At 43.6% G+C, this 23,679-nt stretch overlaps 1 protein-coding gene across 2 annotated transcripts in view; it reads left to right on the top strand.

Moving 5' to 3' along the window:
- Positions 1-3,547: 3,547 nt before the first annotated feature.
- The window catches only part of LOC109909635 (sodium channel protein type 4 subunit alpha), a 207,742-nt gene continuing 187,610 nt past the window's right edge, over positions 3,548-23,679 (top strand). For both annotated transcript variants that reach the window (XM_031796748.1, XM_031796749.1), the window contains exon 1: positions 3,548-3,980. The gene's annotated coding sequence lies outside the window, so the exon portion shown is untranslated. The remainder of the gene's footprint in view (positions 3,981-23,679) is intronic.

Below are 23,679 nucleotides of genomic sequence, written 5' to 3' on the forward strand. Positions count from 1 at the left end.
GTATGTATTAATTTGTAGATTTCCATCATCCATTTTGTATGATATGTTCTGAATTACAATTTGTACAATATGTTCATAATTTGCAAAACGTATGATATATTACAAATTCCAATTTGTTGTGGCTAACGTTAGCTAGGTGGCTAACGCTAATGTTAGTGAAGTGCCAAACATTAACTAGGCAAGGGGTTAAGGTTAGGGTTATGAGTTAGGGTTTTTATTTTTTATTTTATTTCACCTTTATTTAACCAGGTAGGCCATTTGAGAACAAGTTCTTATTTACAACTGCGACCTGGCCAAGATAAAGCATAGAAGTGCGACGAAAACAACAACACTGAGTTACACATAAACAAACGTACAGTCAATAACACAATAGAAAAATCTGTATACAGTGTGTGTAAATGAAGTAAGGAGGTAAAGCAATAAATAGGCCATAGAGGCGTAATTAGTAGTAAGTAATTGCAATTTAGCAATTTACACTGGAGTGATATATGTGCAGATGAGGATGTGCAAGTAGAAATACTGTTGTGCAAAAGAGCAGAAAAACAAAAACAAATATGGGGATGAGGTAGGTAGTTGGTTGGATGGGCTATTTACAGATGGGCTGTGTACAGCTGCAGCGATCGGTAAGCTGCTCTGACAGCTTACGCTTAAAGTTAGTGAGGGAGATATAAGTCTCCAACTTCAGTGATTTTTGCAATTCGTTCTAGTCACCAAAGGATGGTGTTGGTTTTGGGGATGACCAGTGAAATATACCTGCTGGAGCGCGTGCTACGAGTGGGTGTTGCTATGGGGACCAGTGAGCTGAGATAAGGCGGAACTTTACCTAGCAAAGACTTATAGACGACCTGGAGCCAGTGGGTTTGGCGACGAATTCTGTAGCGAGGACCAGCCAACGAGAGCATACAGGTCACAGTGGTGGGTAGTATATGGGGCTTTGGTGACAAAACGGTTGGCACTGTGATAGACTGCATCCAATTTGCTGAGTAGAGTGTTGAAGGCCATTTTGTAAATGACAGTGCCGAAGTCAAGGATTGGTAGGATAGTCAGTTTTACGAGGGTATGTTTGGCAGCATGAGTGAAGGAGGCTTTGTTGCGATATAGGAAGCCGATTCTAGATTTAATTTTGGATTGGAAATGCTTAGTCTGGAGTCTGGAAGGAGAGTTTACAGTCTAGCCAGACACCTAGATATTTATAGTTGTCCACATATTCTAAGTCAGAACCGTCCAGAGTAGTTATGCTAGTTGGGCGGGTGGGTATAGGCAGCGATCGGTTGAAGAGCATGCATTTTGTTTTATTAGCATTTAAGAGCATTTGGAGGCCACGGAAGGAGTGTTGTATGGCGTTGAAGCTCGTTTGGAGGTTTGTTAACACAGTGTCCAAAGAAGGGCCAGAAGTATACAAAATGGTGTTGTCTGCATAGAGGTGGATCAAAGAATCACCCGCAGCAACAGCGACATCATTGATATATACAGAGGAAAGAGTCCGCCCGAGAATTGAACCCTGTGACACCCCCATAGAGACTGCCAGAGGTCCGGACAACAGGCCTTCCGATTTCACACTCTGGCAGTCATTAGAGAAACCAAGTCTGTTGAGTTTGCCGATAAGAATACTGTGATTTACAGAGTCGAAAGCCTTGGCCAGGTCGATGAAGACGGCTGCACAGTAATGTCTTTTATCAATGGCGGTTATGATATCGTTTAGGACCTTGAGCATGGCTGAGGTGCACTCGTGACCTGCTCGGAAACCGGAATACATAGCGGAGAAGGAACGGTGGGATTCGAAATGGTCGGTGATCTGTTTGTTCACTTGGCTTTAAAATACGTTAGAAAGGCAGGGTAGGATGGATATAGGTCTGTAACAGTTTAGGTCTAGAGTGTCACCCCCTTTGAAGAGGGGGATGACCGCGGCAGCTTTCCAATCTTTAGGGATCTCGGACAATACGAAAGAGAGGTTGAACAGACTGGTAATAGGGGTTGCAACAATTGCGGGAGATACATTTAGAAAGAGAGGGTCCAGATCGTCTAGCCCAGTTGATTTGTACGGGTCCCGGTTTTGCAGCTATTTCAGAACATCTGCTATCTGGATTTGGGTGAAGGAGAAGCTGGGGAGGCTTGGGCAAGTAGCTGCGGGGGTGCGGAGCTGTTGGTCGGGGTTGGGGTAGCCAGGAGGAAAGCATGGCCAGCAGTAGAGAAATGCTTATTGAAATTATTTATCAAGTTGATTAATTATGGCTTCCATGTGATATAGGCTAAGTATCTCTGTTTTGCAGATGGCTTGCCAGCCTCTTAGGACCAGGGTAGCAGTGATGCTGACTCGTGGGCCTACTGTAATGTAAACTTGTCAGTGCAATTTACAACAGGCTGTTCTTACTCTTTACCAGCAGAGGGGGTAATGAACTCAGGTTTGGAATACATTTCAATGCGTTGATTCACTAGGGCTGCGTTTAGACAGTCAGCCCAATTCTGATCTTTTTTTCAACACTAATTGGTCTTTTAACCAATCACATTTGATCTTTTCATTTCAGATATTGTTCAAAGCTGATCTGATTGGTCAAAAGACCAATTAGTGAAGCAAAATATCAGAATTGGGATGCCTGTATAATCGCAGGCCACAAGGCATCGACACACATAGCAGGGCTCTCCAACCCCGTTCCCGGGGAGCTACCCTCCTCTACGTTTTATCTCCAACCCCAGTTGTAACTAACCTGATTAATCTTATCAACTAGATAATTAGTAGAATCAGGTGCGCTAGATTAGGGTTGGAGTGAAAACCTATAGGATGGTAGCTCTCCAGGAACAGGGTTGGAGAGCCCTGCATTATAGGCTACCCACAGGGGTGGTCGAATTTATAGAATATTGTATTATTGACTCATGTTGTTCTAACCATTAAGGATCAACTATAGCGCTACGTTAAATCAACCTTGGATTAAAAAACATTTTTTGTTCCCATGAAAACGTCATAATCTTGATTGGCCTCATAATCAGCGAATCTAGTTTTTAAAAAGAACATTGGTCCTAATGTTAACTTCCTGAAAAAAGGTTAAACTAGCTAATTATATTGGGAAACAGATTCCACAAGTCACTATACAGTCTCCATCAAGATGAGGCAAACACTCACTAATAGTTGAGTTAATAATAATATTCAAGATCAATCAAATGGCATAACCCTTTAATCCTATAGGGCTAGGCCTATATTTCAACTGTCGGCTATTTAAAAGCGCAATGTGCTTTTTGTGACACGTCTAAAGCTAGGAGGATTACAGACTCATCATAAGGAGTCTTTAATAAAACTTTCATTATCCAGACTTTCTTGCTCATCCTCATTCCGTCTCTACATTATTTAAACTTAGTAACCTATTATTGCATGCTCCGCTATAACTTTATTAGCCTTGTGCCCTCCTGAAGAACACAGCCGATGATGTGATGTACTGTCCGAACAGCACAGACAAATTGGAGTAGGCGTTACCTCTGAACGTCTGACTTCCTCACTTCGCGGCTCAAGGGCAATCAAAGGGTCCGGACTCGTTTTCCGAGACAGGTTACAGAATCTCACCGACGCGTCTTGCGGTAAACCGTCGCGCGTAAAGTTGTTATAGACTACTTGGACTAAATCAACAGCTTTGTGGACAACGACTTTCTGCACGGAGCATATTAAATCATTTATTTTGAGTCTATTTATTGGAAAGTGCAATAAAATATAAATGGTCAACTCAGAACCGTTAAAAATATGCCCAATAATGAGTTGGGTTAACAACTGGTAGAATACGCGCGTTTTTTTCGAATCATTGGGTGCACCTTGCATTAACAAAACAAATGGTATCTTCGAAATAATTATAACACTTTTCAAATAAGGTATTCGGATTGTTTGGAATTGTGTAAAGAGTGTTCGACATGGCCTTATCTCTTCCAGTGGATGGAAATGCCAAAATTGGTTGAAATAGACTGGGGGACGCAATGCTGTAAATAAAGGAGATTCACATGTAAGTAGACTATTTTCATCTACTTTTGCTGTCCAGTGCCGGTTCCTAACCTCAACAAAATATGTCATTAGATTCCTACTGGCCCTACGCTTTTTCTTTAACTAAACATAGCCCATTTAACCTGTACAATTCAGCTAAATTGTAGGCTATGGTTCACAAAATAGGCGTCTATTGATTTACGTTGACTGTTAGACTAATTTTAACCTTTCGAGGGGCCAATAGGGTATTTCATATTTTCAAATAGGCTAATGAATATCATATATGGGATATAATTCATGGAAATTATACTTAGGCTACGATAATTTAGCTTTTTCATTACAGACTTAAATACATATGTAGCGTTGTTAAAAAAACAAACATTTTACACAGTTGACTTGGCATATGCAGTGGTGAAACAACTTGTGCTTTCATTTACGATTTAAAGATTATAGGCTTGGCTACTAGTTGTTTAAGTTGTAATAATGTTAATTTGGGAAAGGGTTTTCGGAAATGCGCAACCCTTAATGCTTTGAATATGTTGTTAGGAAATCACCGTGGCGCGAGCACGGGGGATTAGTTTCCCCACTTGGTAATCATGTTTAGAAGCACTCTTTGGTTGATTACATGGGTTGAAATGATAAGGGAACAACAGTAGAACAAAAGGTTCAAGTCTTCAAAGCGATGACGGTGTCGTGGTTTTTCTGTTCAAATTTGGCACAAAAAAATTGGTTGGGATTTGTGTTGGTTAGTGTTACACTTGTCCTTTGTCTTTATGTGATCCAAAGAGTGATTCCAATTTATATATAGGTTACAGTATTAAAACACGTTTTAACATCAGATAACATCAACTAAGAGCGGCAAGACAATTTATAATAAAGGACAACAGGTGTCTGCAGGCTATGCCTCGCATGCCAGGGTAGCCTAGATCAGAGAGTGCCATCGCAGTTCAAAAGCCGTGACACTGAGATGTTTGTTCAATGTACCAGCGAGCTGTTCTCCCGAATAACTGACCTTTCGAGGTGTATGTAGTTGGCTAAGTAGACGCGGAAGCTGTCGCGCGGTGGTTTTCCTGGCGACGCGAACCGCTGTGCTCTTGTCCAAGGTCCTGAAAGTCAAGACAATTAACGGGGGATTCGGTTAAAGTCGAATCTCGTACTAGGTTAAAACCCTTTAAAGCTTAAATGTTGTTTTACCTACTGTACTAAATCATTTGCTTCAACAGCTGCAAAATAACAGAGTTTAATCAGGACAAAAATAATAGAAATACAATAACTGATTAATGTTAAAAACATAATTATATATAGATATGAATATATATTTAAAAACATGAATAAGATATAGGCTAGTATATATATATATATGTATATATATGTGTGTGTGTATATATGTGTGTATACATATATATATACACACAAAAGTATGTGGACACCCCTTCAAATGAGTGGATTCCTCATAGCCAAATATTGGCAGTAGAATTGCCTTACTGAAGAGCTCAGTGACTTTCAAAGTGGCACCCTCATAGGATGCCAGTTTTCCAACAATCAGTTTGTCAAATATCTGCCCTGTTAGAACTGTCCCTGTCAACTGTAAGTGCTGTTATTGTAAAGTGGAAATGTCTAGGAGCAACAACGGCTCAGCCACGAAATGCTAGGCCACACAAGCTCACAGAATGGGACCGCTGAAGTGGTCTAAAACTCACCACCATTGGACTCTGGAGCAGTGGAAACGCATTCTCTGAAGAGATTAATCACGCTTCACCATATGGCAGTTCGAAGGATGAATCTGGGTTTGGCAGATGCCAGGAGAAGGCTACCTGCCCCAAAGCATAGTGCCAACTGAAGTTTGGTAGGGGAGGAATAATGATCTGGGGCTATTTTTCATGGTTCGGGCTAGGCCCTTTAGTTCCAGTGAAGGGAAATCTTAACGCTACAGCATACAATGACATTCTAGACAATTCTGTGCTTCCAACTTTGTGGCAACAGTTTGGGGAAGGCCCTTTCCTATTTCAGCATGACAATGCCCTCATGCACAAAGCGAGGTCCATACAGAAATTGTTTGTCAAGATCAGTGTGGAAGAACTTGTTTGGCTTGCACAGAGCCCTGACTTCAACCACATCGAACACCTTTGGGATGAATTGGAACACCGACTGTGAGCCAGGGATAATCGCCCAACATCAGTGCCCGACCTCACTAAGGCTATTGTAGCTGAATGGAAGAAAGTCCCCGCAGCAATGTTCCAACATCTAGTGGAAAGCCTTCCCAGAAGAGTGGAGGCTATTAAAGCAGCAAAGCGGCGACCATATTCACCATATTTAGTTGGTGAAAATAGCACATAATGACTCAGCACTTATGTAAGACATTTAAACATTAAAACAGAAATGTGCAACACGTTTGGATTTGCTATGTCCAGAGCATTCTCCACTAAGGTGATATCATACCACACATCAGATCGATGTTATGGCTGAAGCTTTTGCTTGTATTCCTCCAAACCCACACCATGTTCCCCTATGTCAGGTATCCAGAAGTGGAGCCTCTGACTGTGCTATGAGGGGGTTTGTTGGTTATATAAAATACCAGGCTCATGCATGCTTGCTATGGGGTTGCGCATGATTAACAGCCTTTGTATTTGCATAAAACTGTCAAAACATCATCAACGCCTTTGGCAAGACATCCACAACTCACGCTGCCTCACTTGCCTGTTTGTGTGTATATATAGAGAGATAGTTATGAATTCATAGTTATGAGTCTAAGCAAAAGCTTTTCTCAGTTGAAGTCTTGTTATTATCAGCAATAGGCTCATCTGGAATGTTCTCTCAACTTGTGTGTTCTTATCGACCCCCAGCATTGTGAGAGGGAAAGAAATGAGGGCAAATGCATTCTCATACTCCAATTTCATTGTTAATTAACACTACAAATGGAAAGGATGTCACTTATAGGTTTTGCCTCTTGTTTGTCTAAAGCCTACACAAGGGCTATAGCCTATGGGGAGGATTCATCCGAGGTTTCATCAGGGTCCCTATTGTTGTTTTTCCAAACGCTTCAGTGTGCCATGCTATAAATGTGGCGACACAAAGGAGTCCAGTCAATCACAGAATGGGCATGTCCACGTTACATCTCCCAGTCATAGCATCTCTGAAAATATATGTAAATATAACCTGCTCAAAGGTCTTTTACCAAGCTTGATACCTTGAGGTATCCCCAATTTCCCTTTTCTGGTGTAATGGCATTTTTAAAGAGAGTGTCATTACAATTATAATCAAATCTTGTATAATTACAGAAAATGAAAAGGACTGTGTTGGTACAGTAGGCCTACATTCCAAGACTTGTGTCTGTATCAAATCCAACCACATGTCAAGCTCAGATGAACTGATTTCTGGGTAAAATATCAAGACTTCTGGATGGACTACATGGCAGCAGACCAGGCCTGGTTGAAACATTGTATCCCACATGTATTTGTTTGTTTGTTTCAATGGTAGAAACACATTCTGACATGACCAGCGTCTGTTTTGCTAAAGCAAAGCAAGCCATGACTCTCCACTAGCAGATACCACCATGACTACTAGCAGACACCACTGATGACCATGGGTTCATTATTTGTTTTGCAGCTCATGGTATTCTCTGTGTGAATACAGACATTTCTGTGATTTATCGGACTGCTTGTTTTTTTTAATTATCCCTTTCTTGTATTTCCTCTAAACAGGAAGGAATCTTTCCTCTTGTTAGGAATATTTTTTATTCTGGGGAAGTGCATAAATATTTATCTTGGTATTTCACAGATGCCCAGATGTATGCCTCAAACTATAGGTCTGACTTTACTTTATTAACACTGTGAGCCCTTCGTTGGCTGCTATCGTTATACAGATGTAGGAACTTAACTTGAGCCAGTCTCCTACAGCAGGAAAAAAAAATCCTGCAGCGACAGGAAATGTGAATTATAATTAATGGACATTTTTGTTGCGGTTGATATTGTCACGGCAGATTTCCTCCTCTTCCTCTGAAAAGGTGAAACAAGGATCGGACCAATACGCAGCATGGAAGGTGTCCATGGTTTTTAATAAGAAAAACTCAAACTGAACACAAATACAAAAACCAATAAACGTGACCTAACCAAAACAGTCCTGTATGACACAAACACTGACACAGGAAACAATCACCCACAAAACACCCAAAGAATATGGCTGCCTAAATATGGTTCCCAATCAGAGACAACGATAGACAGCTGCCTCTAATTGAGAACCAATCTAGGCAACCATAGACATACAATTGCCTAGAACGGAGCCAGCCCCATAAACATACAAAACTACCTAGAAAGGGCAAACAGCCCCCATAAACATACAAAACCCCTAGACACGATAAAACACATAAATCCCCCATGTCACACCCTGACCTAACCAAAATAAAGAAAACAAAGATAACTAAGGCCAGGGCGTGACAGATATGATTTTCATAAGGGAAAATAGTCTGACATTTCAAAGTGGAAATGACAAACTTTAGAAAAGCTATTTCAAACCTCAAATACACTTCAGGTTTGACATTTTACTGCATTGCGGTTGAAAATTCTCCTGCAACAAGGCTATCAAATTAAGATCCTACATCTGTATGATGTACTGACTTCAGCTGCTCTGGGTCATGTAGGTTAAACAAGCTGTCAGCAGATCTTTCTTCACAACTCTCATTGCTAGAATTAGCAGTGTGCCATACCAAGAACTGCATTTGCATTTATAGATTTATTTGAAATGGATTTGAGCATTTTCCCCTCTGTTGCAACTTTGCCTTCAGGCTACACAATTGCGTTGGTGTGTGGTGTAACCCACACCAATCGTGGTGGTGCCGTTGCACTGTTGACCTGTCACTAATCACCAGGGAAACGATAGTAAAAAACACCTTGTCTTTCAACCCCCTCTATCTTTGTTGCTCTGCTGTAATAACCCCTTTGGGCGGCCAATAAACGAGCTCTTAAAGAGACCCATTTAAAGCCCAAAGAGTGTGTCAGTGTTTTGACATGTGCCTTCTGGAGGAGCCTCAGGGGGTTGATATGAGGAATGGTTTGATACCCATCTCGTTTGTCTGAAATGACCCCTATGTCAAGGGATTTGTCTGAAGCCTAAGTTTAGTTATGGGTCCCGTTTGATCCAAGCTCTCTCAGTGGCCAAGAACACTGATTAGCCAATGGCCACGCAGTGGAGGAGTGACACAATGAAGTCTGAGCGTACTCCGCCCAGGGCCCACTCCCCCTGCCGGTCCTGGCAGTGACTCCTCAAAAACCTCCCCAGCTCCTGCTTTATGCGCTCCACCTACCCTTTAGACTGAGGCTGGTACCCAGAAGTGAGGCTGACCGTGACCCCCAGCTTCTCCATGAAGGCTTTCCATACCCGTGACGGAAATTGGGGGCCACGTTCAGAGACGATGTCCTCTGGAAAGCCATTGTGCCGGATGGCCTGATGGAACAGTCTGGAGAGCGGTAGGGCGACCAGAGAAAGGGATAAAACAGCAGGATTTAGAGAATCTGTCCACAACCACCAAAATAGTGGTGAAACCATCAGAGGGGAGATCAGTGACAGAATCAATGGACAGATGAGACCAGGGAAGCTAGGCCCGGGAAAGAGTTTCCCAGCTGGAACATGCCGGGGAGATTTAGTTTGGGCACATACGGAACAGGAGTTGACGTAGCAAGTGGCGTCCTGCGAACCACCACTAATTTTTGGAGAAGGATTGATAGTGCGGGTGATACCTGGATGTCCAACGACGACAGCTGTGTGCACCCAGGTCAGCAGCCAATCCCTTATCCCCGTGGGAATGAAGATGCACCCAGGTCAGCAGCCAATCCCTTATCCCCGTGGGAATGTAGATGCACCCAGGTCAGCAGCCGATCCCTTATCCCCTTGGGAATGTAGATGCACCCAGGTCAGCAGCCAATCCCTTATCACCGTGGGAATGTAGATGCACTCAGGTCAGCAGCCAATCCCTTATCACTGTGGGAATGTAGATGCACCCAGGTCAGCAGCCAATCCCTTATCCCTGTGGGAATGTAGATGCATCTGGGCGATATGTCAGATTGAAGTCAAATCTAGTGGAAAAAAGGGAGCACCTTGCATGGAGTGGGTTCAGCAGTATGTACTCCAGGTTCCGATGGTCGGTGAGGATAAGAAATGGGTCCTAGGCACCCTCCAGCCAGTGTCTCCACACCTCTAATGCCAACTTCACCGCCAGGAGCTCCTGATCGCCGAAGTCATAGTTCCTCTCTGCAGGAGACAGTTTCTCTGAGTCATATGCACATGGATAACATGTTTGTGGATTACCTTGTCGTTGGACACCGTGCTGAAAGATGTCAACCATTCTTACCCTTCCCGGATAGGATTGTAGGCACTACACACGTACAATTGGGTAAAAAAAAAAAAACGATCAAACAGCCCGTGGAGCTGTTTGATCGCTGCCGGGACCCAACGGGAGAGGGTAACGGTATTTAGTGGTGATGGCATTCAAACATCTGTAATCAATGCATGGGTGTAACCCTCCATCCTTCTTTGCCACAAAGAAAAAGCCTGCTGACACAGGGGAGGTGAACATGTGGATGAAACCTTGTTGGAGTGCCTCACGGATGTACTCCTTCGTAGCCTTCGTTTCAGTCATTAACAGAAGGTAGATGTGGCTGCACGGGGGTGCAGAGCCTGCAAGTAGGTCGATGACACAGTCCCAGGGGAGATGAGGAGGGAGACAGTTGCCACTGGTTTTGGAAAGAACCTCCCGCATGTGTTGGTATACCTCCGGGATGTTGGGCTGATGGGCAACTACAGGACTCTCAGCCGATGTGGAACCACAGGGGAAGGGAAAGCAGGTCCTCTGGCATTTGGGTGTCCAGTCCATGATTGTCATCCTCAACCATGAGATGGTGGGGTTATGGCGTTGGAGACATGGGAGGTCTATCTTTTGTATGGGTGCACTGATGATGGATATATGGACTCCACAGTGAGGGTGCATGGTGTTGTGATGTGTGTGATAATCCCAGATCACAGTGGTTGATTATCTAGCGCTTGAACCAGAGAGGAGAGCAGGTATAAGATGATGTTCAGGCAGGCGACAAGGGCCTGGTCAATAACATTCCCGTGGCACCAGAATCCACTAGAGCTGTAGAAATAGTAGATGAGGGACAGCCAGCTAGTGAAATCGACACTAAAAAGGGTTTGGTGGAAAGTGATGATGGAATACTCACGCTCTCGTGGAACCCGGGTTGGAACGTACCGGACACCATTGAAGCTGGTGCCCCTCTTGACCACAATAGGGACAGAGCCCCAGCTGTCTCCTATGGCATCGCTCAGCCACGGGGAGGCATGTGGCCCTTACCTCCATGGAGTCAGGCTCTGATACAGAATGGTCAACGAAGGAGGGAGAGAGGCGATGGGGGTGCCGACGCTCCTGAAATAGGTTATCCAGAAGGATGGCCATGACGATGAGAGCGTTAAAGGAGATTCGGCAGTATTGGCATGCCAATTCGGTCTGGACCTCTTTGCGCAATCCTCTTCTGAATAGGATGTTGAGTGCCGGTTCATTCCATCAGCTGGAGAGTGCCACGGTCCGGAAGGTGAGGACATACTCCGTATCGGTCTGGCCATCCTACTGTAGTTGGAGAAGGAGCTCACCTCCCCTCTCTGCCCTCCGGTGGATGATCGAAGACTCCTCTGAACAGAACCATGAATCCCTCATAGGAAGCCAGCTCCTCCTCTCCCAGACAGCCGTAGCTCACTCCTACGCCTGTCCGGTCAGCAGAGAAATAACCGTGGCAACGTTGGACCTCTCAGTGGGGGTTCCAGTCTGATGAGCGAAATAGAGGGAGTACTGGAATAGAAAGTGACGTCATATTTGTCCGGGAGGGACAAATGGGCATCGCTGACCTGGGCAGACAGCTGGATGGGCTGGGGTGCTGGTTCGACTTGTGGTAGAAAATCCTTCGCTAGTTGGAAGGGATTCCCCTCGGGTAATGTCGAGACATTGAAGAACGCAGAAAACCTCATCCATAGCCATCCCCAGTTGCGCCAGCTGGTAGTGGTGTTGGTGAAATAGGTGTCCCTGTTCACCGATCATCTGGGAATGTCCTGATTCCCTGCTGCTTTCATTTGTAAAGGCAGAATTCTGTAACGATGACACAGGGAATCAGGAAGCAGGTGGTGAGTTTAATAATAATCAACATAGAGCAATACAAAACAAGAGCAGCGTCTTGACATGAACACAGAACTAATACTGCCAGAATAGTGATGCTAGGGAGTGCTAGATAAAGGGGGAGTAATCAGGGTAGTGATGAAGTCCAGGTGTGCCCTAATGATGGGGCGTAGGTGTGCGTATCTGCCAACAGCTCTGGTGGACATTCCTGCAGTCAGCATGCCAATTGCATGCTCCCTCAAAACTTGAAACATCTGTGGCATTGTGTTGTGTGACAAAATTGCACATTTTAGAGTGGCCTTTTATTGTCCCCAGCACAAGGTACACCTGTGTAATGATGACACTGTTTAATCAGCTTCTTGATATGCCACACCTGACAGGTGGATGGATTTACTTGGCAAAGGAGAAATGCTCACTAACAGGGATGTAAACAAATGTGTGCCCAACATTTGAGAGAAATACTGTTTTGTGTGTATGTAACATTTCTAAGATCTATTATTTCAGCTCATGAAACATGGGACCAACACTTTACATGTTGCGTATATATTTGTGTTCAGTGCATATTGATCACGCAGCTTCCCAAGTCCTTTTGAGGAGACAAGCCTTTGTCAAGGGACAAAGAAAAGTGATTCATACCTTGTTATGGAATGACCCCTTTTGACCAGAGTAGCAGTGTTTAAATGCTGTATTCAGCGTAAGGTTAGTCATATAGCACAAGATTACATTTCGCTTCGTCCCATGAGACAATATGAGTCTATATATGAGTCTAATACGGTCTCATGAGATGATGGTAGGCCTTTATGATTGTGTGTACAAGTGGAATTAGTATTTGAGAGTTTTGATTAACTCGGTCATGACATAAGAGCCCAGGACTGAATAAATACTGGTGGTCAGACAGACAGATATGTGCTACCACTGTTCTAACCGGTTTGGGAATGTAAAGGCTTTGTGAGATGACCAAATCTCACCTGCAGTAACAGCAATCTAAGTCCCCTGCCTTTTCCTTGGAGATTTGCAGGCTGACCGGCATTCAGTCAGAAGGGTTCAAGCGCGGTATGAACTTACAAGAATGAGTTGGAGATTTGCGGCATTGATAACACTCAAAGGCACTATAATTAAACAATAAGGCCCGAGGGGGTGTGGTATGTGACCAATATACCACGGCTAAGGGCTGTTCTTATGTACGACGCAACGCGGAGTGCATGGATGCAGCCCTTAGCTGTGATATATTGGCCATATACCACAAACCCCAGAGGTGCCTTATTTCTATTATAAACTGGTTATCAACATAATTAGAGCACAAAAAATAAATGTTTTGTCTTACCTGTGGTATACGGTCTGATATACCACGGCTGTCAGCCAATCAGCATTCAAGGCTCGAACCACCCAGTCTATAAAAGAATGTTGATGACACATAAACATAAGACGCAGGAATAAATGCAATTCCACAGAGGAAGTCCATTGTCTGAAACCCTGTGGGGTTTTACCTTACAGAATGCCAACTAAATAATAATAAGAAAAGTAGAGGTTTTTATTCGCCACTGACAAATATCTTGTTGGAGTGAATCAAAAAGCTGTCATTGAGGTTTCAACAGTTTCTCTGGTCAGTAGATCATTCCTAGATACCCATCTTGATGTTTAAACCAAGTTAAAGCGAGGAGTAGAGGAGGCACTTAGCTTTGAGGCTATACATCAGTGGTTTACAGACAGGATGCCCTTGTGTTCTGCTATCTGATATCCTCAGCTCCATTACTAGTTGTGGTCCAGTTGAGCTAGTTTCACAGAGTTTCCCTTCAGATAGGTCCTTTTCAAAAGGATATTTATTTTGGAATGGAGTATTTCATTCATTGGATATTTCCCCACACGTATCTCTATCGGTTTATCTTTTCAGAAATTAAAGGAGATTTGAGGGTTAAGAGGAGCAAAGGAGGGATGTTTTGTCAGTGTTAGCCATCAAACATACGTGTACATATTAGTCACTTTACCCCTACCTACATATTACCTCAATTACCTTGGCTAACCTGTACCCGGTACCTGGACTAGGTACTGGTACCCCCTGTATATAGCCTTGTTATTGTTATTTTATTGTTACTTTAAAACATTTTTTTTACTTTAGTTTATCTAGTAAATATTTTCTTAACTCTTTTCTTAAAACTGCATTGTTGGTTACGAGCTTTTAAATAAGCATTTCACTATAAGGTTGTATTCGGCGCACCTGTTGTATTCGGCGCATGTGACAAATACAAATTGATTTGATCATTCAGTACATACTTTGAACAAAGTCAAATGTGTCAGACACGGAAGGGGGAAACACTGTACATATCTCTCCATAGATTGTGACATTGCCTCCATTGTACAGGAGAGGAGACACAGCTATTTTTGGAAGCCAGTTTGGATACATTATGAATTATACACACACTGATTCTGGCATCCACCCTGGTCTATGTCGGCAGTAGCCTCAGGGGAAATATGGCCATCACACTTGTAGTAGCTAGATGCACTGCGCTCCAACAGTGTTTTGTCAAGCTCTTTCCCATGTCTGACAAGGCCGTGCTGAGGTTGGCAGACTTCAATGCTAGAATAGACAGATCATGTAGAAAAGCGCAACAGTTATTTTTTAAAATTTTTTTTAAACTCTATTTATCCATGTAAGTCAGTTAAGAACAAATTCTTATTGACAGTTTTTGCCCAGTTGGGTATGATGTCCTGTGTGTATGTGAGATTTAGTGGGTATGTGTGTTTGTTTGTTTGTGTGTGTGTGCACAGGCGCGCGTGTGTGTGTGTAACAACAAAGTGTATGTTTGACCATAAAGTATTTTTAACACAAGGCTGATCCGGTTCAAATGTATTGAAAGTACAGATGAAAACGATAAGTCAAGACATACATAAAACCAGATTGGAGTAGATGAACAACCCAAAAAAGCCAGTAATGCAGAGAAAAACAGAAAGAAAAGCATGAGACCGAGCCTCATGACAGTGCATGAGCTTTATCAAGCCCTGAGTTCTATTAAAGAGGCTACACTGCTCTTTTAGCAGGAAACTACTGTGACAAGGTGGGGAGGAGAGGATTCAAACAAGATGAATCTAAGTGGGTCGCGAGAGCGTGAGGCAATTCTGCATCCATAAAACAGACGGAAAGGGAGCGAATCAATGTAAAGGCTATTAGGATGATCAAGATCATGTCATTTTAGGACCAGAACAGGGCCAAAACAGAGTTTGGTGAATTTAGGCAAAGGCAAAGCTTCCTGTGCTGTTGCTTTGTCTCAAATATGCACATATTAGGTCAAATTTAGGGTTTGGGTTTGAAATTCCTGTATTTTTCGGCTATTACCAACTCTAAATATGTCAGTAGTAGTAGTTTTTGTATTTTATCTGGCTGTAGTGGCTATGTGTTTGACTATGTGTAACGATGTTATGCATAGGAAATGAACAGAACTAACTAGCAGTGAACTTTGTTTTGATTCGAAATTGACTCAGTAGGCCTCAATTTAGCCTCGGGGGAATTATTACTAAAACATTATTACTAAGATGGACAATTTAATCATTTCTAATGAAGGGGATTATGAATTTCCTTAAAAGTGGAAGTGGGTGGTTTGTTATGACATACACATTATATCAAGAGAATGCCTTAAGGATATCCAAGGGGACAAAATCAAAGGGGGGGGAATGCTGTGCCGCTTCACTTACAATACATAGTGCTCTGTCAAAGTGTATGGGGTCGAGAGTTTCAAGTTCCTTGGTGTCCACATCACCAACAAACTATCATGGTCCAAACACACCAAGACAGTTGTGAAGAGGGCACGACAACACCTTTTCCCCCTCAGGAGACTGAAAAGATTTGGCATGGGTCCCTGGATTCCCAAAAAGTTCTACAGCTGCACCATCGAGAGCCTCCTGACCGGTTGCATCACCACCTGGTATGGCAACTGCTCAGCATCTGACCGTAAGGCACTACAGAGAGTAGTGCGTACGGCCCAGTACATCACTGGGGCCAAGGTTCCTGACATCCAGGACCAATATACTAGGCGGTGACAGAGGAAGGCCCAAAGAATTGTCAAAGACTCCATTCACCCAAGTCATAGACTGTTCTCTCTGCTACACTACTGCACGGCAAGTGGTACCGGATCACCAAAAGGCTCCTTAACAGCTTCTACCCCAAAGCCATAAGCCATTTTTCCCCCTCCCCATCTGTCTACTGTAGAGTCTGAACTTTGCTCACGTTGGCAGAGAATTTGATCTCAATGTGTCCCCCCTGTAGCTCAGTAAACACTGTGATGGGGAGTGGAGACTCACCCTGAACTAGAGCAGAGGGGTGACAGGGTTTCTGCCCATTACACTATCACTCTGCTGCCTATTTGACGTTCAAGGCTGCACAAGTAATTGGCAAAGACAGGGAGCGCTGAACAATGATTCATATAGCTCTAATGGTATCCATATCTGTGGAATTAGAACTGATTGACTGTGGTGTATGGACGCCACACACTGACAATTAAGACAAACTATCAAAAACCACCAATCCTTTCTGACCTCTTTTCAAGCTAAATTAAAATCAACCTGAACATTGATGTCTAATTAAGCAATAAGGCCCGAGGGAGTGTGGTATACTGCCAATATACCACGGCTAAAGGCTGTTCTTATGCACGACACAACACGGAGTGGCTGGACACAGTCTTTAGTCGTGGTATATTGGCCATATATCACAAACCCCTGAGGTACCTTATTGCTATTATACAATGGTTAACAACATAATTAGAGCAGTATAATTAAATGTTTTGTCATACCTGTGGTATACGGTCTGATATATCATGGCTGTCAGCCAATCAGCATTCAAGGCTCAAATCAGCCAGTTTATTATGAAGAACACATACTGTGCAGTGAAGGCTTAAGCGGAGCACTCTGCTAAATGACTGAGCTACAGGTAGTCTATGTGTGGGATTCTGAGAGCCATTTCTCCTCATTAATTAGTACAGCATTCTGCGATGCAGGGAAGGCCTCATAAAAACACAATATGTGACCAATTGTCTTAAAAAGGACTCAATATCTGATTTGTTGATTTTCTGTTGCTTTTTTGCAGTTCATTAAGAGCTTAGGAATTGTGTATTATACACTATATTGTCACAAACGTAAAGCTGTTTTTGGGATGTTTTGGTCCAGGTATTGCAAACTGCAACCTAGGCCTAAGTCTGAAGCAGCACCATAGACATAGATTTTTTCTAACCAAATGTGGCATGCCAAGGGAACACATTTAAACTGCTGTAAACTTCCATCTGTGGACAAGAAGGAGATTATGGATTTGAAATAATTCGATCAGCGTTTCCTAACTGACAGTCTCATTAGATGTATCACTGTAGCTGCCTGGACGACGAGAGAGAGAGAGCGAGAGAGAGATGCCAAGAAGAGTGAAGAAAATGGAGGGAATATATACACTAAACGACCAAAAGTATGTGGACACCTGCTCGTCAAACATCTCATTCAAAAGTCATGGGCATTGATATGGAGTTGGTCCCCACTTTGATGCTGTAACAGCCTCCACTCTTCTGGGAAGGCTTTCCACTAGATGTTGGAACATTGCTGCCGGGACTTTCTTCCATTCAGCCACAAGGGCATTTGTGAGGTAGGACACGGAGGTTGGGTGATTAGGCCTGGCTCGCAGTCAGCGTTCCATTTTCATCTCAAAGGTGTTCGATGGGGTTGAGGTCAGGGCCCTGTGCAGTCCAGTCAGGTTTTTCCACACCGATCTCGACAAACCATTTCTGTACGGACCTCGCTTTGTGCACGGGGGCATTGTCATGCTGAAACAGGAAAGGACCTTCCCCAAACTGTTTCCATAAAGTTGGAAGCACAGAATTGTCTAGAATGTCATTGTATGCTGTAGCGTTAATATTTCCCTTCACTGGAACTAGCAGGCCTAGGCCGAACCATGAAAAACAGCCCCAGACCATTATTCATCCTCCACCAAACTTGTGTGCGGCTGTGTGTCCATGGAAACCCATTTCATGAAGCTTCCGACGAACAGTTATTGTGCTGATGTTGCTTCCAGAGGCAGTTTGGAAATCGGTAGTGAGTGTTGCAACAGAGGCAGGTGATTTTTACGCGCCAAGTGCTTCAGCACTCGGCGGTCCCATTCTTTGAGCTTGTGTGGCCTAGCATTTTGCGGCTGAGCCGTTGTTACTTCTAGACGTTTCCACTTCATAATAACAGAACTTACAGTTGACTGGCGCAGCTCTAGCAGGGCAGAAATTTGAGGAACTGAATTGTTGGAAAGGTGGCATTCCTATGCCGGTGCCACGTTGAAAGTCACTGAGCTCTTCAGTACGGGACATTCTACTGACAATGTTTGTGTATGGAGATTGCATGGCTGTGTGCTCGATTTTATACACCTGTCAGCAACGGGTGTGGCTGAAATAGTTGAATCCACTAATTTGGCTTTTGTGTATATAGTGTATATAGCCAAACTGAAAATTGGACCAAGACAGTTAAATCTCTCACTTTTACAGTCTTAACTGGACAGTTTTGTTGGAGCCCATCGTTTTATTCTTCTTTTTAACCAATGGGTAGGCTTTTACCTCACTGCCAAATAGTGTAGAATTTAAAAGAGACTCCTAAGGCATGTGGATAAGAACCAATGAGACAATGGCCATTGTCCATACTAACATACCATGTACACTTGGAATAAGCAATGTATTGAGTATGCATTCAAAATAATATGCTAGTGCTGCTATTGGAACAGACCACGTTGTGTTCCATTGCGAAAGATCCGCTGTTGTATTGGAACAGAGCCTATGACACTGGACAATGAGAGTATGCACAATGCATGACTCCTCCAACCTGAATGACACCTGTCACCATACTCCAACTGACACCAGCAACTGTGTATGTGTGTGTGTGTGTATGTGTGTGTGTGTGTGTTATTTAGCTAGGAGGGGCGTCTAACAGGGAGTCTAATAATATCAGAGTTGACTCGTCCACCACGGGGGCCCTGGGATAACTCATGGTTGGCTTTGGCCCGGCATGGTGCAAGAGTGGCTGAAACAACACCGTCCTGAAAGGCACAGGACACAGGTGGTGACAAGCTGCTGGTTGATAATCTTTAGGCGGGGGAATCAAAGAAAAGTGATTGCTGAGCAGCGAAGCAGCGAAGCACTTCCACAGGCGAGGTGGAAGTCCAGGTTATAAGGCTGGAGCTAGGGCCAAACCCAGGAAAGACTGACCCAATGACTTTCAAAAAAACAGGCAGGCAGGCAACAAGGTACACACACATACTACATGTTAATGTTTTTTAAAATGTATTTAGATTTTAAAGTATTTTGTCTGTAAAGTATTTTTCCTTGTGTCGGACCCCAGTAAGACTAGCTGTTGCCATTGGTGTTGGCTAATGGGGATCTTAAGTAATCACATCAAAATCAAGGCAGCCAGGCAGCCAAGCAGGCAGGCATTTAGGCAGGCAGGCAGGCATCTAGATAGGCAGGCAGAACTTTCAAATCAGGCACCACTACAGACAGAACATCCATATGGACAGGCCCACCTGCTGACACCTAACAACCTGCTGACACGAGATAATCTCTCTCTCTCTCTTCCCCTCTCTCTTCCCCTCTCTCTCTTCCCCTCTCTCTCTTCCCCCCTCTCTCTCTCTCTCTCTCTCTCTCTCTCTCTCTCTCTCTCTCTCTCTTTCCCTCTTTCCCTCTTTCCCCCTCTCTCTCTCTGTCTCTGTCTCTCTTTGTCTCTCTCTCTCTCTCTCTCTCTCTCTCTCTCTCTCTCTTTGTCTCTGTCTCTGTCTCTCTTTCCCTCTCTCTCTCTCTCTCTCTCTCTCTTTCCCTCTCTCTTTCCTTCTCTCTCTTTCTTTCCCTCTCTCTCTCTCTTTCCCTCTCTCTCTGTCTCTCTCTCTTTCCCTCTCTCTTTCCCCCCCTCTCTCTCTCTCTCTCTCTCTCTCTCTCTCTTTGTCTCTCTCTTTGTCTCTGTCTCTCTCCCTCTTTCTCTCTCTCTCTTTCCCTCTCTCTTTCCCTCTCTCTTTCCCTCTCTCTCTCTCTCTCTCTCTCTCTCTCTCTCTCTCTCTCTCTCTCTCTCTCTCTCTCTCTCTCTTTGTCTCTGTCTCTCCGCCTCCACACACTGACTGGGGATTGACTGAGACTATGTGTTTTCTAATGTTGCGATTCACCTCATTTTTCATTCTAGTGTTTTCACCTCTTAGCACAGTCACCCTCTCGAAATTTGTCAATAACCGTCAAATTTACCAGAGCACAATTATGTGGCAGCATTCATATCACCAAAAAATGGTGTGAAACTAAACGCACTAAAAGTTATTTCAATGGATTTTCCATTGGATTTTTTTGTCAAGGACTAGGCTTAATCTAGTCAACCCTTAGTGTCATTTGAATTATTCTCTCTTGGTTATCGAGTCCTCCCATTCTATTGTTTCCAGTCCTGACATGTGGAGTCATCCTTGAGGAGTGTTGCCTCCATGTTGCCACCCGAGTAGATCTGGCCATACAGAGTATAGATTTCAGATGGAAATCAACCGCAACCCAACCAGGTGTTCTTCATTATTTACTGTACTTGTTTCCCACTCTGACAGCGGTCATTACTTTAGAGCGAGATGGATGTCTCACATATTTAACCAAACTAAGCTGCAGCGAAGCCCAAGCCGCCCCCCTGAGCTGTGAATGTCCCTGTCAGTCAGAAGGCAGGCGACCTTAATGACTCAGTTAACACACACACAGACACACACACACATTTCCATGAACGAACACACACACACACACACACACACACACACACACACACACACACACACACACACACACACACACACACACACACACACACACACACACACACACACACACACACACACACACACACACACACACACACACAGCTAATACACCTATTAATCCTCCCATTCCATGATCACTGGCCAACTCCCAGGCCACTGCCTCTGGATGAGATATTAATAACAGGATTGCTGGAGTATTCCACTGCTTGCTCATCCCAACGTCTAGCATTTGGCATTTGGTCATTTTTGGGTTGTTTAAACGGTTTGTTTGTATGGTTGTATAGATGTCGGATAACAACCATATTACAACCTGTGTTTGTTTTTTCATGACGGCAATCAAGTCAGGGAATTTTTGGTGGTTTTTTTGGGTGTCGTCATCTGATAGTTGTGCAGAAAATAATATTAATATTAAATAGGGAAATTTGATTTCCAATTTGATTAATTTGCAACAAAATACAACAAAATACAAACATACATGACAAGACAAAAGCAAGACTGTAAGTAGGTGGCAGTACCTACAGTATACAGTCCTTGTTTGTGTATCAAATGACACCCTCCCCAATGTGCTGTCAGACAATGAGTTAACCTACTCCTGTGTGTGAAATGGTGAAACAGAGGCTTTACTTCTGATTAGGAGGGAAGAATTTCTGAACCTACCTTGGAGGTGTGTCTTTCACCTCTGCTAGGCAATTAGTGCTAGTACTTCAGTAGGTCCTGTTTTTTTCATAAGCATCTGTAAGCGGCAGAGTTGTCAAGTGGCACTGCCGAGTTGCTATCTTACCTATCTTACCTAGTTACTTTCAGATGATCTCATTTTGCTCTTCTGTAGCTTTGGCAAGTATGTGTGTTTTTTTTATCCTAGTTCGCTCCTCTGCTTGAAGGTTTTACAGACGCTCTCCACCTCATGGCTGCAACCCTTCTAATTTAGTGTACCCTGCGTGCACTACCCATGTGGAATTCCTAATCTCCGGCAACATTTGGAACTGACGAATTGCGGTCATTAAAGCTGAGTTTAATCTCAGCCTACAGTATATTGTCCTTCAGTCTCTACACTTTTTTGTCCCTGACAGAGACATGGATTTCCCCAGAGAACACTGCTACTCCAGCTGCTCTCTCATCATTTGACTGTGTGTTCTCTTATAGTCCGAGAGCATCTGGTCGTTGCAGTGGTGGCACAGGTCTACTCATTTCTGGAGATTTTCCATGCAGCCACTGTCACATGTCCACTCAAGCTTAACATTGTTGTCCACTAGGTGCCCTTGAACAATTCCCCAATGAGCTTGATATCTCGATAAGCTCATTTCCCGACACTGGCTGACCACTCATCGTACTGGGTGACTTTGACCTCCCGACACTTCAATTAATTTCTTTCCACCTTTTCCTACTCCTTTTCCTCTTTTGACCTCACCCTTTCTGTCACCTCACAAGGCAGGCAATACGCTTGACTTCATCTTCACTAGAGGCTGTTCACTTACTAATCTCACTGCAATCCATCTCCATGTCTCTAATCAGTACGTGGTTTACTTTTCTCTCCATCTCTCCTCCAACCCTACCCACTCAGCTCCTACCCAGATGGTCATGCGCCACAGCAATATTCACTCTCCCTCTCCCACGACTCTCTCCTCTTCTATCCTATCCCCTTTCCTTTCTGCTAAATCCTTTTTTTGTCTTTTGACTCTACCTTTTCGACCCTACTCTCCTCCCTTTCCGCATCAATTGACTCTCACTGTCCCCTTTCCTTCTAGCTGGCTCAACCTTCCCCTCCCACTCTGTGTCTGAATGTGTGCTAACAGAATGGGGCTGTGGGCAGCTGAATGGAAACGGAGGAAAACTAAACTTCCAGAGGAGCTATCTTCCTTCTACTTCCTCCTCTCTGCCTTCTCTTCCTCTGTATCTGCTGCTAAAGCCGCTTTCTATCGCTCTAAATGTCAAGCTTCTCCCTCCAAAAAGGCAGCGTGCGAAATTCAAAAATATTTTGGGAAAATATGTAACTTTCACACAATAACAAGTGCAATACAGCAAATGAAAGATAAACTTCTTGTTAATCTACCCATCGTGTCCGATTTCAAAAAGGCTTTACAGCGAAAGCACAACATATGATTATGTTAGGTCAGAGCCAAGTCACAAAAACACACACAGCCATTTTTCCAGCCAAAGAGAGGAGTCACAAAATTAAGAAATCGAGATAAAATTAACTTCTTATGGCTGGGGGCAGTATTGAGTAGCTTGGATGAATAAGGTGCCCAGAGGTGCCCAGAGTAAACTGCCTGCTCCTCAGTCCCAGTTGCTAATATATGCTTATTATTGGTATATTTGGATAGAAAACACCGTTTCTAAAACTGTTTGAATGATGTCTGTGAGTATAACAGAACTCATATGGCAGGCAAAAACCTGAGACAAAATCCAACCAGGAAGTGGGAAATCTGAGGTTGGTCGATTTTCAACTCAGCCCCTATTGAAGATACAGTGGGATATTGGTCATCTTGCACTTCCTAAGGCTTCCACTAGATGTCAACCGTCTTTAGAAACTTGTTTGAGGCTTCTACTGTAAAGGGGGTCTGAATGAGAGAGGAATGAGTCAGAGGTCTGCCAGCAGTAACGAGCTCAGTCACCCGCATTCACATGAGAGGTAGCTCCCGTTCCTTTGCTTTTCTGAAGACAAAGGAATTCTCCGGTTGGAACATTATTAAAGTTTTATGTTAAAAACATCCTAAAGATTGATTCTATACATCGTTTGACATGTTTCTATGGACTGTAACGGAACTTTTTGACATTTTGAACTATCCCTTTAAG

This window comes from Oncorhynchus kisutch, linkage group LG18, assembly GCF_002021735.2.
Source record: "Oncorhynchus kisutch isolate 150728-3 linkage group LG18, Okis_V2, whole genome shotgun sequence".
NCBI lineage: Eukaryota > Metazoa > Chordata > Actinopteri > Salmoniformes > Salmonidae > Oncorhynchus > Oncorhynchus kisutch.